Source organism: Pelophylax lessonae (assembly GCF_965119305.1).
Source record: "Pelophylax lessonae genome assembly, chromosome: 3".
Lineage (NCBI taxonomy): Eukaryota > Metazoa > Chordata > Amphibia > Anura > Ranidae > Pelophylax > Pelophylax lessonae.
This window is the reverse complement of record NC_138770.1, coordinates 553,301,251-553,316,379: the sequence shown is the minus strand read 5'-3', so window position 1 is coordinate 553,316,379 and position 15,129 is coordinate 553,301,251. Positions and strand designations below refer to the sequence as shown.

Genomic DNA, 15,129 nt, shown 5'->3' with positions numbered 1-15,129 from the left:
TCGGCGTGCGGTCCAGCTACTGACTCAGAGCGAGGCAACGTGCGTGCCAACTTGACGCGTTTCGTCAGAGTGTGACGTCTTCGGAAGTGACTTGACGAAACGCGTCAAGTTGGCACGCACGTTGCCTCGCTCTGAGTCAGTAGCTGGACCGCACGCCGAGATTCCGACTTCCGGGTTCGGCGCGAGTTAGCGGTTACAGCCAGCATCCTATGAGGTATCCCAGCCGCGAGGCACCATAGGAGCTCTAAGAGCGTTTCTCATTACCATATTGACCCCACAGTTCATTTTTTGGGTCGAGTTTGTTTTTGCTGTGTCACCTTACGTTTTTATCTGGAGTGTTTTTTACCACATTTGGAGTGTTTTTAAAGTCTGCATCACTGATCGGGGGTTTTTATGGATTTATTCTTGGAAGCTGTATGGGAAGATTGATGTTGATTCGATTTTATGAAGTTGAAGTTTAATAAAAGGAAAAACCTTTTTACACTACGAGGAGCTTCTACCTTCTTTCTTCCATGCGGAACGCTTACCTATATCCATAAGGAGACCATCCACCCACCTATCGATATACAGGAGCAGCAGACAAAGCGATTTCGATTCCTTTTGGCGTATGCCATTGGAATCCACACCTTCCGGTAAGTGTGCTACCTTACCCCTGGGCACAGAGTGAGAACCCAAGGATCACCGGCACGCAGCACTTTCATCCCCACACCGGCAGTGTTTGAGCACGTTTTTTGCACAATCTTTTTTGTATTCACTTTATGGACTTGATTGCATTGGACATTTATATTTATTATATCTATTTATCTATCTCTTGAGTGGTATATTTTACAGTATATTTATTATCAGCACGTTGCACTTTAAGAGGTATCACGGTATTTCAGAGTAATATATTGTTTATCCATCCTACTAAGGTACTATATGAGCATTGGTTATAAGATTGCACAGGCACTTTTTATAATTTTTTATTTTTTTTATATTTATATTTATACTGTCACAGGAAATTATTAGGGTAGCGCGGTCATTTACACATCTATCATTTACCTATGAGATCACTACCTTGGTAGTGTTCTTGAATACTTGCTGCTTCCCAAATTACCATAATTAAATTACCTAGGCGCGAGTACACCATCTTTTTTCAATTCAACAGGATACACTGGGGGTACTTACCATACGTGTTGGCGAAATTTGGTTTAGGGGGGAAATATACTCTCTGCTATATGTAAAAAAACCTATGCGCTACCAAATAGAAAGAAGGGAACGGAAATGAGGAGGCGACAGAGGAAGATCAATGGAGCACCAGAAATCTGCTGCCAATTCTGTAGTGTCACCACATACAAAAAGGTATACAAAAGAAGTAAAAAATCAGCGCAGATAACTCTAAAATCGGTGAACCATAAATATATGTGTGAAAGTAGATGATAAAAAATGCTCAATGGTAATAGATACTATAAAATCTTCATCAATCTTCAAACAATTCGTTTTTGCAGAGGGGATGTTCTCAAATGAGTTCCAAATAACCAATGGCACGAGACAGGGGTGTCCACTTTCCCCCTTGATCTTTGCCTTGCTCATGGAACCACTGGCAGAAAAAGTTAGGACACACCCCAAGATAAAAGGGATCTTGGCCACAGATACATACCATACAATCACACTGTTTGCAGACGATATTATACTGTCTACCTCTCAGACCCATTAGTCTCTCTTCCAGCAGTACATGAGGTCCTCTTGTCATTTAACCAGATCTCCTATTATAAAGTAAACGCTTCTAAGGCGTACATATTGGGTTTACTGATAGAGAAATCCACAATGCAAACACTGCAAATACATTTTCCATACCAGTAGACTCCAAAATTGCTTCCATATCTGGGCATCGAACTAACAGCATCCCATACGGATTTATACAATACCAACTTCCTCCCTCTAATTTCAAAGTTTCAACAAGAAATGTCTAGGTTACGCAAATACTATTTATCTTGGTCGGGGAAATTGGCGGCATATAAGATGCTATTATTACCCCACTTTAGGACACTCCCCATACCTATCCCTTCTTCATTTTTTACACTCATGCAGAAACAACTATCAAAATTCATATGGGCAGACGGCAAGGTGAGATGCTCCCAAAATATCTTACATAAGCACAGACTAGTTGGCGGTATAGGAGTTCCAAATTTGAAGGACTACTATATGGCTTCACAAGGGAAACACTGGAGCAATCTAGAAAAAGGTCTGCTAAGCCCAAAATCTCTTAAATCAGCATCCACTATCTCAGGGGAAGCTGCTCATAAGAATAGCCCAACAATTACAGCTACTCTCTCAGCTTGGCAATATCTTAATAAATATGGAGTGATAGTAAAAGGAACCTATTGAAATTCCAGTCTCTCTAGACTCAATCTCCTGCCTGTGCCCAGATATTACATTTAGGAAATGGAAGTAACTACAGTTGCACAATCTGGGAGATATGTTGGCTGAAGGTCACATCCTTCCCTTTTAGTCTGTTTCAAAAATTCAAATTACCTGCTTCAGAGTTCTTCACATACGCCAGGTTATCATCATTCATAGGCCACTACAACCCAACACCGGTGAAGGTCTCAAAGAAGGCATGGACCTTTTGGCATTCTAAAGATACTAAAGCCAAAAAGGTATCACATTGTTTTATCAGCTACTTCACTCCCAAAACAGTTTTCAACAAGGCCTCAGCCCTTTTAAACTGGGAGAAAGATCTCACCCAATCCTTTACCGACCAACAGTGGTTGAAAGCAATTTCTGATAATTAGGACTACTCCAAATGTGCAAACTATTGGGAAATGGCCCAAAAAATCCACCCATGTTGGTATCTTACACTATACATTATAACTACATTAACTAAAGGCAACTCCAATTTGTGCTGAAAGCAGTGCAGCCATGTAGGCACTTTAGTACATAGGTTATGGTCCTGTTCTTACCTGCATAGTTTTTGGACCGATTTGTTTTCACTAATCTCAAAAGTTACAGGAGTGAGATGTAAACCCAGCATAGAACAGGCTATCTTGAGCATAAACATTTCTAATCTTCCCACCCCAATACGCCCAATATCAATGCACATAACAATGACTGCGAGGTCCATTATCATCAGGCATTGGAAATCAAATACTGTACCTAGCATTGGAGAGGTTAAAATGTTGGTAAATGAAACCCAGGACTTGAAACAAATTCTAGCATATAGAGATGGTGTGGTCACTAAATTTGAAGCATACTGGGATCTATGGCGAACAAAAGCACACAAAAGTTAAAACTTTTACTTGAACAGCTCTTTGAGTGGACGGGTTTGTCAACCTCCCGCACAGTTTGGTCCCAGAGGGGGTGCATGGCGGGTGGGCAGATCGTGGCTACTCCACCTCACACTAGATGTGGAGTGGTACCTAAAAGGCTTGGGGAACTACCTCTGTTATGTTACATTCTGAATATGTCCAGGGTAATCAGTTGATGGTTATTTACATTCTCACGTTGTAGAAATTTTTCCAAGTACTTAGCTGTGCTGCCCTCCTTGCCTTTGCTACTCTCTTGTGTGGCAGTCTATGAGAAATTGGCAAACAAACCCAGTCTAGCACGTTCAACCATATAGAGATAGAGTAATGTTGATATTATAATAGACGAATATTCATTACATGGTGAAGCCTATTACTTGAGTGTTGGATTGTATTATTGTGACTGAAACATCCTACTCAGTGATGTCCTTTTTTTTTAAATCTTTTTACTGTTTATAACAATGCTGTAAATTACCTATTTGTAACAATATATTTCTGTAATGTTATTACTTACATTCCAATAAATTCTTTTAAAACTTTAAAAAAAAAAAAAAAATGCTTTAGCAATAAAACGGAATTTTTGTAAAATCTTACCTGTAAAATTCCTTTCTCTGAGTCCTCCGACAGTCGCCGCCTCTTCATATTCGTCACATATGGGGTATTAGACTTTGCTCCGAAGGAGTAGCTAGGCAACAGAATATGTTAACATTAAAGCTTTTAACATATCCCACCCTCAAGGGGTGGTCCCCTCAGTCAATACCCTCCTACTTCCTGCAACCATATCTCAGTTTCAGTGGAATAGCAGTAGAGTATACAACCAAACCCCAAAAGAGGGGCGGGGGCGGCGACTGTCGGAGGACTCAGAGAAAGGAATTTTACAGGTAAGATTTTACAAAAATTCCGTTTTCTCTTACGTCCTCCGACAGTCGCCGCCTCTTCATATTCGTCACATATGGGGACGTCCCAAAGCAGTGCAAACATGAGGGGTGGGAAACGCATCCGCGCCGAAAGGCAACGCAGTCTCCGCATCAAAGAAAGGAACCTTACCAAAGGAAGGAAACCAGCTGGGCTACAGGAAAAAACAAGTGCTCAACAGGAGCAACAACCCAGGAAAAGACAAATAACCAGGGGATAAAAAACTTATCCCAACAGCCAGAGGTCCCCAACAAGGGACCCTAGGGAATTGCCGCACTAAGAACCTTGCGGCCAAAGGAAGCATCCGCCGATGCCTGAACATCTACTTTGTAGAATTTTGTGAAAGTATGCACGGTCGACCAGGTCGCCGCCTTACACACCTGGGCCACAGAAGCCCCATGACGACAGGCCCAAGACGTACTCAGAGATCTAGTAGAGTGCGCCTTCACAGGCACAGGGGGAACCTTCCCCTGCAAAGCATAGGCCTGTTCAATGGTCTGCCTGATCCATTTGGCGATGGAAGAGGCCAACGCCGCCATGCCCTTCCGAGGACCCTCTGGAACAAACAAGGAGTCCGTCTTTCGAAAAGACTCAGTCGATTTAAGGTAAACCCTTATCGCCCGAACAACATCCAAAGAATGTAATCTCACCTCCTTTGGATGTTTAGGCTCCGGGCACAGCGAAGGCAAGACAATATCCTCATTAAGATGGAATTCCGAAACTCGCTTCGGAAGAAAAGAAGAAGGATTAGGTCGCAAGACCACCTTATCCAAATGAACAACCAGATACGGAGACTTGCAGGACAAAGCCGCCAGGTCCGACACTCTGCGAGCCGAAGTGATCGCAACCAAAAAGGCGACCTTTTTGGACAACATAGACAACGAGATCTCCCTGATCTGTTCAAAAGGAGCACGTTGTAACACAGATAGAACGAGATTCAAGTCCCAAGGGGGCAGAGGATCCCTCCTAGGAGGAACCAGATGCCGCACTCCCTGAACAAAAGTGCCAACCAAGGAGTTGGAAGCCACGGGACGTTGAAACAGAACGGCCAGCGCAGACACCTGACCCTTTATCGTAGCCAGCGCCAAACGCTGATCGACACCCGTTTGAAGGAAGGACAGCACTCGGGAAACCGAGTACGTGCGGGGTGAAAACCCCCTGGACTCACACCAGGCAAAATAGGCCTTCCAAATACGGTAATAAACCTTCCCCGAGGAAGACTTCCTCGCGTTGATCAAGGTATGAACGACCTCTGGGGAGAGACCCTTCTCCCTCAGGACCTCGGTCTCAACAGCCAGCCCGTCAAAGCCAGCGACTGTAAAGCAGGATGGTATATCGGTCCTTGAGACAAGAGATCGTCTCGAAGAGGCAGACGCCACGGGGCGTCGACCGCCAGATTCACGAGGTCTGCGTACCAGGACCGGCGAGGCCAGTCCGGTGCCACAAGAATCACCGTGCTGCGTTCCGAGTGTAACCTGCGAAGGAACCTGGACAGCAACTGAATCGGTGGAAACGCGTACATCAGCCTGTACTGATGCCACGGGGCCACTAACGCATCCGACGCGTCTGCCCGACGGTCGCGCGTCCTTGCCACGAACCTTCTCACCTTGTTGTTGAGACGAGACGCGAACAGGTTCACATCTGGAAGACCCCACTTCGCGCACAACATCTGGAAGACAGCCGGGTGGAGGGACCATTCCCCCTGATCCAGGGTCTGGCGACTGAGATAGTCCGCCTGCCAGTTCTCCACCCCCGGAATGTGAACCGCCGTTATCGCCGGGACATGAGTCTCGGCCCAAGACAGAATGTCGGCCACTTCTCGAGCCGCTCGGGCACTCCTGGTGCCCCCTTGGTGGTTGATGTAGGCCACCGCCGTGGCATTGTCCGTCTGCACCTGAACCGGGCAGCCCTGCAGCCGGTCCGTCCAGCGATGAAGACAGATTTATCACACGCAATTCCAGAATGTTGATCGGAAGGGAGGACTCCCCCTCCGACCAAGTCCCCTGGGCGGACAGAACGCCCAGAACACCACCCCAGCCCGACAGGCTGGCATCCGTGGTGATTACCGTCCACGAGATAGGACGAAACGACTTGCCCCCGGACACCATCGGGGACTGGAGCCACCACAGAAGGTCTCTTCTGGTGCGATGACTCAACGAGATTTGAAGATCCAGAGATTGAGGTCGCCCGTCCCACATGGACAGGATCTCCGCTTGGAGACCCCGCGTGTGAAACTGGGCGAAGGGAATCGCCTCGAAGGCCGAGACCATCAATCCCAGACATCTCATGCACGTCCGCAGAGACGAGTGCGGAACGTCCCTGAGGGACCTGACTTCCTTCTGAAGAGTTCTGAGTTTGTCTTCCGGCAGGAAGACCTTCGCCTGCACCGAGTCCAGAATCATTCCCAGGTAGGGAAGACGAACCGACGGACTCAGTGACGACTTTGGAAAATTTATCGTCCAACCAAACTCCTGCAGAGTTTGCATCGTGACAGACAGGTCCTTCTCCAGACCCTGGCTGGTCGCAGACCGAACCAGAATGTCGTCCAGATACCCCAGGACAGAAATGCCCTGGGCCCTCAATAATGCCAGAACCGGTGCAAGCACCTTGGTGAAGACCCGCGGAGCCGAGGCGAGACCAAAAGGCAACGCCACGAACTGGTAGTGATCCTCCGCAATGGCAAATCGAAGGTACCTCTGGTGACCCTCGAAAATGGGGATGTGAAGATACGCATCCTTCAAATCGATGGAGGCCATGAATTCCCCCGGAACCAGGGCAGCCACCACCGACCGCAGGGATTCCATGCGGAACTTGCGAACCCGCACAGAGCGGTTCAGAGCCTTCAAGTCCAGAATTGGACGATCCTTGCCCTCCTTTCTGGGCACGGTGAACAGATTGGAATAAAACCCCCGAAATCTGTCCCGATGAGGCACCGGAACTACCACTCCCTGAGCCCTCAGGTCCCGCACCGCCAGGTGCAGGTCCCGTAAACGCTCTGGAGACAGTTGAAGATTTGAGGGAAAAAATCTGCTCTCCGGCCGAGAGAGAAACTCGATCTTGTAACCAGATCGAACGATCTCCTGAACCCTTCTGTCCCGCACGCGGGCCAACCAGGGCTGAAGAAAACCGAGCAAGCGTCCCCCCACCCCAAAACTGGGTGAGGGCGCTGCGGATCCGGATTGACCGGACTTCTGTTTTCCAGACCAGGGCTTCTTCTGAGAGCCTTGACCTTTGAACGGTTTGCCCTTGTAGTGCGACCGAAAGGCACGAAAGGACCCCTGAGGGGGCCGAAAATTAGCATGCTTCTTCCCAGAAGCCCCCTTAGCCTTGGGGAAATGGGGCAATAGAGTGCTCTTACCTCCGGTGATCCCCTTAATCAACACATCCAAGGACTCCCCAAAAAGGCGAGACCCATCATAAGGCAGATTGGCTAAGGTCTTACGTGAAGACTGGTCCACCGACCAACATTTCAACCAAACCAGGCGGCGAGACAACACCGCCACGCTGTGCACACGTGCAGCCAACGGGACTAGGTCCAAGTCCGCATCACACAGATACATGACACCCTGGTGGATTTGATCCACCATATCCAGGGTCGCCGGCGAGGCCGAATCGGCCACTAGGACGCGCCTAAGCATCTGCGTCCAACTTGCGACCGCCTGGGCCGCCATGAGAGAGGCAAACAGAGCCTTAAGCATAGAATCCGTAACAGAATAAGTATGACGGGCAAGAGACTCCAATCTCCTATCCGTGGCATCACGGAACACAGGGGAATCCTCTGCAGGAATCGCAGTGGATTGGTTTAAAACCGCAATTGCGTGATCCACTGGGGGTGGCACACACCACCTTTCATCAGTGGAAGGCGAGAAAGGATAACGCAGCTTGAACCTACTTGGTACAGCAAAAGGTTTGCGCAGATTGCGCCATTGTTCCTTAACAGCGCGCTGAAAATCATCATTGCAGGGAAAAACCTGCGGCGTCCTGCGTTTTCTCTGCGTCCCATAAGCCGCCAAGGCAGCGGGGGGACACACTTCATCCTGCAAACGCAGCGTTTGTTTTATGGAAGCAATCAATTCATCCATGATTGCAAGCTCTTCAGGCGAGCCAGGGGGAGAATTATCAACCCCTTCAACTTCAGCCTCCACCTCGGACCCCACTAGATCCAGGGAGGAGCGGGACCCCGATAAGGAGGCCCCCGCCATAACAGCCCCATCACCTTCACCCTCAGAATCAGAGTAAAGAGAAACTCTGGGTCTTTTAGTAGATTGAGCAGCCACCAGCATCTGCACCTGAGCAGCAAGGCCAGCCACAATAGTGGCTAAATCCCCCCCTGGGGGGGAAACAGCGGTCCCCTGGCTTTCCACCAAGGCGGTAGGAAATTTGCCCTCCTGAGAATCCATTGCCCCTATTACAAATGCCGGATAATAAAGGGTTAACTGCCCCTTTAACAAGCGCGGCGAGCGCAGCCCACCGCACCACACACAAGCACAATGAGACCCCCACAGGGACAATAAAACTGACACAGGCAATGGATAAGAAGGATATAACCGGAGGAGACCCTCGCCGCTGCTGCTGCCTCGATCGGTGTTCCTGGAGAAGAGGAAGTGATGCTGCCAGGGCGCTCTAAGAAAGCCTATGGGAGGCTACAAAAAATGGTCGCCATGCATGTAGAACATGCGGCCGGAGCGAGTGTAGGCAAAATGGTGCCGTATGGCGCCGAAACCGCCGCTCCACAGTACAGTAATGCACACGTCATCCATGTATAAAAAAACATGTCAGATCGCCGCAGCGATCGCTGTATAGTGCCCAAACATGCCACAAAACATGCCCCACAGCACACAGCTTCTCACACTGACAAGGCTGACACACACAGTGTCACACAGCTCCCCCCCCCCCCCTTGCAGCCCACAGCATGCAGCCGAGTGATAGGGAGACAAACAGTGTGAACAGAGGCAGGTTACACAGTCCCAGACTGACACCCCCCCAGACAGACAGGTCCCCACATAGATACACTTACCTCACAATGGCGTGGGGGACCCGCACAGGCGAACAAGCCGCTGCACATGAGGCAGGGAGAGTCGCATACAAGACGCACAGAATGGGGGTTAAGAAACCGCACAGCGTCCAGTGAGGTAGCCACCTCACCAATCATCCCTGCACCGAACAGGGATGGGTCGTTCACTGTGCCAGGAGCGTTACCTGGCTGAACGCTCGATGGCAGGCTGGGAAGCCATTGACCCACGACCTGCGACCAGGGGGATCAGCCCAAGACCCATCCCGCATGATCCTCTTCATCCGAAGAACTAACTAATGCTGACAAAAAGAACAGCTAAGTAAAGGTAGAGAGAAAACTCAAACAAAAAAATCAAAAAAGAAGAAAGAGTCTGGGGCACAAAGCCCCAGCACAGAGAGAGCCAGCCACTCCTGACAAGCTAGACATTGAAACTGAGATATGGTTGCAGGAAGTAGGAGGGTATTGACTGAGGGGACCACCCCTTGAGGGTGGGATATGTTAAAAGCTTTAATGTTAACATATTCTGTTGCCTAGCTACTCCTTCGGAGCAAAGTCTAATACCCCATATGTGACGAATATGAAGAGGCGGCGACTGTCGGAGGACGTAAGAGAAAAGTTGTTTTAGACCTATACATATGATTGGTACAAATCACGCCACGTTACTAACAGCTACTTCCCTGGCCGTATATGTGACATCACTTCCTGTTTCTGGGACTGACCACTTCTGGTTCCTCCCTGCTCCCCAGACTTGCCAAACACAGCATGGCTGGACCATGTGCCAACAAGCTTCTAACAGTGCAAGACTGCATATAATATGGTACAAATAATGCTAAGAAGGAACTCTGATGGGGGAAGTATAGGGTCAGGCAGCCCCTACTGCCTAGATGTACAGTGGATATAAAAAGTCTACATACCCCTGTTAAAATATCAGGTTTCTGTGTAAAAAAAAAAAAAAAAAAAATTAGACAAATCTAAACCATTTCAGAACTTTTTCCACCTTTAATGCGACCTCTAAACTGTACAATTCAGTTGAACAACAAACTTAAATCTTTTAGGTGGAAGTAAAAATAAAAAAACAAATAATTAGATGCAAAAGTGTGCACACCCATAAACAAATAATTTGTTGAAGCATCTTTTGATTTTATTACAGCACTCAGTCTTTTTGGGTACAAGTCTATCAGTATGGCAAATCCTGACTTGGCAATATTTGCCCACTCTTCTTTGCAAAAAAATAAACTCCACATTTGTCAGATTGCGAGAGCATCTCCTGTGCACAGATCTCATCAGATCACCCCACAGATTTTCAAATTGGATTCAGGTCTGGGCTCTGTCTGGGCCATTCCAAAAACGTTAAGCTTCTTCTGGTGAAGCCATTCCTTTGTTGATTTGGATGTATGCTTTGAGTCGTTGGCATGCTGATAGATGACGTTCCTCTTTATGTTCAGCTTTCTAGCAGAAGCCTGAAGGTTTTGTGCCAATATTGACTGGTATTTGGAACTGTTCATAATTCTCTCTACCTTGACTAAGTCCACTGTTCCAGCTGAAGAAAAAAACAGCCCCAAAGCATGATGCTGCCACCACCATGCTTCACTGTGGGTATCGTGTTCTTTTGGTGATGTGCAGTGTTGTTTTTGCACCAAAAACATTTTTTGGAGTTATAGCCCAAAAATTCAACCTCGGTTTCATCAGACCAGAACACACTTTCCCACATGCTTTTAGGAGACTGCAGATGTGTTGCTGCAAAATTTTGCCGGGCTTGGATTTATTTCTGCGTAAGAAAAGGCTTCCTTCTTGCCACTCTACCCCATAGCCCAGACATATAAAGAATACGGGAGATTGTTGTCATATGCACCACAAAGACAGTACTTGCCAGATAATCCTTCAGCTCCTTTAATGTTACTGTAGGCCTCTTGGCAGTCTCCCTGAGCAGTTTTTTTCTGGTCTTTTTATCAGTTTTGGAGTTCTCGGTAACGTCACTGTTGTGCCATATTTTCTCCACTTGATGATGACTGTGTTCCATGGTAGATCTAATGCCTTGGAAATTCTTTTGTACCGTTCTCTTGACATATCTTTTAAACAATGAGATCACTCTGCTGCTTTGGAAACTTTCTGCAGACTATGGCTTTTGCTATAGGATACGACTAAGAAAATGTCAGGAAAGACCTACTAGAACAGTTGAACTTTATTTGGGGTTAATCAGAGGCACTTTAAATGATAGCAGGTGTGTACTGACTCCTATTTAACATGAGTTTGAATGTGACTGCTTAATTCTGAACACAGCTACATCCCCAAATATAAGAGGGTGTACACACTTATGCAACATTATATTCCTTTTTTATTTTTAATCCCCCTCCCCTCCTAAAATATTTCAGTTTGTTTTTCTATTGAGTTTTACAGTTTATAGGTCACATTAAAAGGTGGAAAAAGTTCTGAAATGATTTATCTTTATCTAATTTTTTTTAGATCACAGAAACCTGACATTTTAACAAGGTTGTGTAGACTTTTTACATCCACTGTAATACAATATGGAAGGGAAGAGGCCTGTAACAGAGAAAGGGGGGGGGGTGCTGGGGGCACTGTGAAATCTGCATCAGGGTGGATCTGCACAACAGCAGTTGTAGATTACGAGAGACTTTAACATTTTTCACACTTCGATTTTAGATTTAAACTCTGTTTATACGGGCATTTCATGGTTTGCTTTGCCTAATGAAGTCAACATCCTTGGCATCATACTAACTCTTCTGTCGTGTACTGCCATGTAGATTCCTAAGACCTTGAGAAGGAAACCAGCCTGCCTATGTACTGCTTACAATAATTTTTATGTAATACCAACATAAGAATGTTTAAAAGAACACAGCCTAAAAGTGGCAAATAAACAACTGTTAATTGTAAAAATGCTGGGTTTATCTTTTTGTGTATCGTACTGCAGTAGTTTTTAGGTTGGAACTATTGATCATTATTGGGTATTAATTTGGAACCACTGATCAATATTAGGATAGGAGCTGCCTATAGATAACATTTTCAAAGACAATATAATATCTGATCATAGGGAATAGGCATACATGGAAAAACCGTTGCCTGTCATACACCTACTAAATCACTAGATTACAGCAACAGTACTAAGTTGCATTATTGTGTAAACCAGATAACTCCTCACAATGCCCCAAGCCTAGTATATATCCGTAGATTGTAAAAAGCAAAGCTCCCCATGCGCCCAACTTGAAAATTACGGAGTATTGGCAAGCATAGGTTACCAGAGACACCCCGGTGCCCTTATATCTGGAGAAACTAGGAATATTATTGACACAAATGAAAAAAAGTACAAATGCCACAAGTTTCCTAAAAAAAAAAAAAAAAAAAAAAAAAAAAAAAAAGTTACTGGAACACAGCGTAGGAAAGAAAACCTTTACTTTTATACAGTGCTGCTTCAGTTAGTTTAGGAACAGTTAGCATGCTACAGCCACTTGCAAAAGGTGAGTCTCAAGAGAAGAGGGCAGGGGAGTCCTGGTGTGAACTGTAATACAAACAGCAGTCACTGCCAACTGCAGGCCTAATGCAGAGGGAACACCAGTGTAAAATGGGAACCTGTGCCGCTTCGTTAACTGGAGAGATCGCCAGGGTTTCTAAAATCTGACCTGAATTCACTGGTAGCTGTAGATGACCGTAGAAATTTAAAAAAAAAAATAAACAAATCAGGGCTGTTGCAGGGAGAACACCAGTAAAATACTGGGAAAAACTACACTTGCCTGACTGTAAAAACTTTGAGGATTGAATGCATCTGGCCTGTATCTAGCAGTAACTATTGATAGCAGAAAAATTGTTAAAAAAAAAAAAAAAAAAAAAATCTCCAAATGCACAGAAAAAAAAAAGAATAATACTAAATAAAAGACACCCACTCTCCTTAGGACACTAGCAAAAAACTGAGATATAAATGTTGTGGGTGGGGTTATCCTGTGCTGGCCAACAGCTCTTTTGTTGCCAGTATTCACTTCTCCTGTAGGCAAACAGTATAACCCAACAGTATAAGAATTCCTGTGTCCCTCAATGGACAATAAAGAAGTGTCAGTGGTTCTTATGTGAGAGTCAGCATAACAGCCAAGAAATTAGCATGATCAGTAGGAAAGCCTAGCAATGGCAGTATCCATGTATCTCTTAGGATAAGTTTATATTGTACACACATCCAAAATTGATGATCCTCACTGAATTCTACTTTGAGGAATTTACATCCCCCTGGCAGATCCTGCATTGGAAAGGTCCATGACCTAGGTTCAAAGACAAGTAACAAGTTTCCAAAGACCTGCAGTGGTATATCAAGCATAATTACAAGCTTGCACATACAAGAATGCAGGTTTATGTGCACATCAAGGGCAAGGGAGACTGTGGTAGTCACAATAATATGTATACTTCTACTTTAGGAAAATCTGTGCTTGCATAGGCTGCTGGATCAGCAGAACAAACAGCGAAGGAGTGCTAGAAAGAGAAAGAAAAAAATCTTTAAAAAAGGTACTCCTTCAGAACTGCACTGCTAAAAATGTATTGCTAAGTTCAGAGTGCCTTCCACGGAAACCGATAGAGATAAAATCAAAATGATTACTGTGGACCTCTTCTTCTAAATTTGCCAGAATGCATCTAAAAAATTCTGACTAAAAAGGGAGACCCTGTCACCAGACCATTAATTTAAAAAAAAAAAATAGATCAGTCCCCCTGTCAGAACACAAACACACAATGGGGGAGATTGCTGCACTAACATCGCTTGCATTAGTATGTTTATCTCAGTTTTTTTTTTCTTCAGCCTGCTGGGTTGAACAAAGTACTTAGTGTGTATCCAGCTTGACACTAAGAGTAATGTAATCCTCCTGGGGGGGGGGTTGTCATAGGGAGTAGTCAAATTTTCTAGCAAGTTAAAAGGTACATTGCAAGTGAATGATCAAAAATGTGTGGAAAGGAAAAAAACAACACTTAAGCAAGCACTAAAAATGAAAAGCAGGCAAAATTGAGTTTCATCCTTTTTAAAATCTGCATGCCCTCGGTCCTTTACCAGTACACAGCAGGTACCAGTTGATCCTTCTAGCTCCCTGTTGCATAGGACTTCTGGGGTGCAGCCGACAATACTATGTAAAATGGCGTTAAAATGCATACATTCACGTTGTGGGCACCCAAAAGCTTCCCCATCTCCTTGACCTTACATAATAAGGGGGCATGCTGGATGCTTTTTTAGATGCACATGCATAGGCTTTTTTGGGAAACCTTTAACTTTGCCCATTTTCAAACAGCTTGCTCCCTACTCCCTTGCTTTCCCATTCAGAAAAAAAAAAAAAAAAAAAAAAAACTTACATTGACTGCATAACTCATCATTTTCTGCCCTCGCGTCAACCCCTATGAAAGTCGTCGCCTACAGAGGGAGAGGCATTGTAAGAAGGTCTGTGGTCATGTGACTGCAGATAAAGCTCAAAGGAGAAGAAGTACAGCCAAAGCTCGTTTGGCTGTACTTCCCCTGTGGCTCACAGGAGTGCATCATTCTTCACTTCTGTGACCCTTTTCCACACACATGCCTGGACCGAGTGAGCTGCTGAGAGCCTGAGCCAGTCACCAGCTCCCTGCTCACAGAGCTGTGAGAACTGAGCGATCAAACACTTCTCAAGGTTACAGCCGGCGGGGGACAGATGCAGCATTGGACCGATGCTGCAGCCACCTAGGTAAGTATGAAAAAAAAAGTAAAAATTCCCATACATCTCTTAAAAAAAGAAAACAAAAAATTAATTTTTGCTCTACTAGTAAATTTCATTTCCTAGAGTATATTATGGGACAGCAGCTTCTTAGGCTCATAATAACTGGGTTATATGCAACCTATCAGGTGATTATACACTGGCCAATAATCTGCTGGGATATGCCCCATATAATTCTTCTGACCCCCAG

General features: G+C 45.5%; 2 protein-coding genes across 2 annotated transcripts in view; both read right to left on the bottom strand.

Annotated features, from left to right (window-relative positions):
- HNRNPU (heterogeneous nuclear ribonucleoprotein U) overlaps positions 1 to 15,129 on the bottom strand; it is a 458,517-nt gene that overhangs the window by 116,893 nt on the left and 326,495 nt on the right. The window lies entirely within an intron of this gene.
- SPAST (spastin) overlaps positions 1 to 15,129 on the bottom strand; it is a 118,090-nt gene that overhangs the window by 33,936 nt on the left and 69,025 nt on the right. The gene's annotated exons all lie outside the window — the stretch shown is intronic.